The 2,828-nt window shown below is 43.7% G+C and overlaps 1 long non-coding RNA gene across 1 annotated transcript in view; it reads left to right on the top strand.

Annotated features, from left to right (window-relative positions):
• The first annotated feature begins 587 nt into the window (after nt 1-587).
• LOC117949948 overlaps nt 588-2,828 on the top strand; it is a 17,594-nt gene continuing 15,353 nt past the window's right edge. The window contains exon 1 of the long non-coding RNA XR_004657775.1: nt 588-600. This is a non-coding gene — a long non-coding RNA (uncharacterized LOC117949948). The remainder of the gene's footprint in view (nt 601-2,828) is intronic.

The following is a 2,828-nucleotide window of genomic DNA, read 5'->3' as shown; positions in this document are numbered from 1 at the left end:
CAGTCAGAAGCAGAGTATGAGGGCCCTGAAAGTACCTAGGTAAGGACTACTAGCCAGTCAGAAGCAGAGTATGAGGGCATGCCACGGTAGCAGCTAGCAAGCATTATAACATGCATATAAATAAATATAACACACTAAAGAAAAGGGAAAAAGCCAAAAAGCATAATATGAGCACTTTAAGACTTTTCAGGGAAACCCTGAAAGTTCAATTAATCTGTAATTTTTTGCATCTTTTCACCGTGAGGTTTAAAGTCACCTGTCGTTCTGGGCCAGGGCGTGCTGCGTGCCTCCGTCCTCGTGCTCCATCCTCTCCACCATCTGTCTCTCCAGAGCCAGGCGGCGCTGAGCCTCGGAGTCGGCCAGCGACGCCATCCGCTCGGCCTCCGCCCGCGCCAGCTCCGCCTCCTGAACGCCACACAGACACCGGGGAAAAAGATCAAATCCCAAGTTTACCAAATCTAAACCCTTGTATGGTATTTGGGTCAAATTGATCCATTTCAAAGTTACATTCTTCTACCTGAAAATCTGTGTTTCCTGTGATAAACATGTATTCCTGACTCAGAACATTATTCTGGATATGACACTTATGTTGTTTCCATAGTGGATTTTTAACATGAATTAAAACCTTATGACAAAAAACAAACCCCACTTCCATTTTTAATAGTGTTCTAGTAGAGACTGATGCATTCCCTAAACATAGATGTTATCTCAATTGCTGGAAATTGAGATAAAGACAATATTTGTTAAAAGATTATGAAGTAAAATCTTTATTTCAGGATTGTTTTTAAAACCACAAACAAGTGAGGGTGATAACCGTGTTTTGAGGATTTTACAACACTGCATGATCTTTTCAACACTACGTAACATTAACTTATTAACTTTAGTTTTACAGCTATTTTTGGAATTTATGGTCAATAAACCTCATTTATGAGTTAGGGTTAGGGTTAGGGTTAGGGTTAGTTAGAAAAGCAGGAATTGGGAATTATTGAGACTAAAATTAAAGGAATGGATGTTGATGATAATCACAGACTGGAATATGTCAACTTTTACTCAATACTATTTCAAAAACACTTCCATTTGTTTTACAATGCTATAAAATTGAATTAGACGCCCCAAAATTAATGAAAGTAGAGATGTGTACTTGGCAAAGAGCGTTGGAATCAATCATGTTATTTTGGGGAATTAAAAAGAACATTGATATAGGACAACATGAGGACAACATGAAGACAACATGAAGACAACATGAAGACAACATGAGGACAACATGAGGACAACACAGGGACAACATGAGGACAACATGAGGACTACATGAGGACAACATGAGGACAACATGAGGACAACATGAGGACAAGATTGGGACAACATGAGGACAACATGAGGACAACATGGGAACAACATGAGGACAACATGAGGACAAGATGGGGACAACATGAGGACAACATGGGGGCCACATGGGAACAACATGAGGACAACATGAGGACAACATGAGGACAACACGAGGACAAGATGGGGACAACATGAGGACAACATGAGGGTTAAGTATAAACATCTATTCCTAGTTGACGTGTTGAGTCTCACTTTGTAGTTTTACCGTGTACCCTGTGAGTAAAGGTGTGTGTGTGTGTGTGTGTGTGTATTTGTGCGTACCTCTTGTAGCAGCTGAACTTTGGTTTGGAGGACTTCCTGCATGTGGACGATCTCTTCCTGTCGCTCCGCCAGGCGACGCTGCAGCTCAGCTTCATTCTGATTGGACAGGCTCTCTGCCGTCGACCTGTGCAGGTGTAGTTCCAGAAAAGTTCCATAAGAGAAGTCGCCAAACAACACGTCTTCTTTAAGGACATAACACATGTATACGTCATTCCTGGAACGCGTACTGCTTTTGGTGAAAGTGCTTTTAAAGTTGGTGTGAGCCACGAGATTATTTGGAAAAACTTGATAATAATGGTACATTAATTCATGCAAAAGCATGAATTCATTCATGTAGTACTCCTTGAATAATCAGTAATGTACAAGGGTTAATAGTATCTCATGCATGACTTAACGCGGGAACAATTAATTAACAAAAATGTTAATTGCTGCATCAGTAAGGTTTTGTAATCATCATGATTTCTGATTTATTAATGATGAGGATGAAGTCTGTTGAAGTAAATATATAATACATGTATGCAATAACAAAACAGCTGACTTTAGAGGCACAATGGTTCACTTCATTGGCTTCTTTTTCTGCGGAGACAACAAACATTGATTTATCCCAAACACGGGTGTTATTACCGAGAGTCCCAAAAAGACTCACAAGGTCCTCATGTACCCTGTCTCTGCACTCAAATCCAAACCTGATCCTTCTGGGTCAGCAGTGTGTCGGTGCAGGCGAGCAATCAGACGCAATGCAAGACTTGTAGGACGTTATTCTTAAATTGCCTTTGTTTGTTAATGGTCACAGCCTCCTCCCAGCTGGACGTCCCTCCACCTAGTCCTGGGTTTTCCCCGAGGCCTCCTCCCAGCTGGACGTCTCTCCACCTAGTCCTGGGTCTTCCCCGAGGCCTCCTCCCAGCTGGACGTCCTTCTACCTAGTCCTGGGTCTTCCCCAAGGCCTCCTTCCATCTGGAAGTCCCTCCACCTAGTCCTGGGTCTTCCCCAAGGCCTCCTTCCATCTGGAAGTCCCTCCACCTAGTCCTGGGTCTTCCTCCAGGCCTCCTCCCATCTGGAAGTCCCTCCACCTAGTCCTGGGTCTTCCCCGAGGCCTCCTCCCATCTGGAAGTCACTCCACCTAGTCCTGGGTCTTCCCCGAGGCCTCCTCCCAGCTGGACGTCCCTGCAACTAGTCTTGGG

Source organism: Etheostoma cragini, chromosome 9 (assembly GCF_013103735.1).
Source record: "Etheostoma cragini isolate CJK2018 chromosome 9, CSU_Ecrag_1.0, whole genome shotgun sequence".
Classification (NCBI taxonomy): domain Eukaryota; kingdom Metazoa; phylum Chordata; class Actinopteri; order Perciformes; family Percidae; genus Etheostoma; species Etheostoma cragini.
This window is presented reverse-complemented; position numbering and strand designations above follow the sequence as displayed.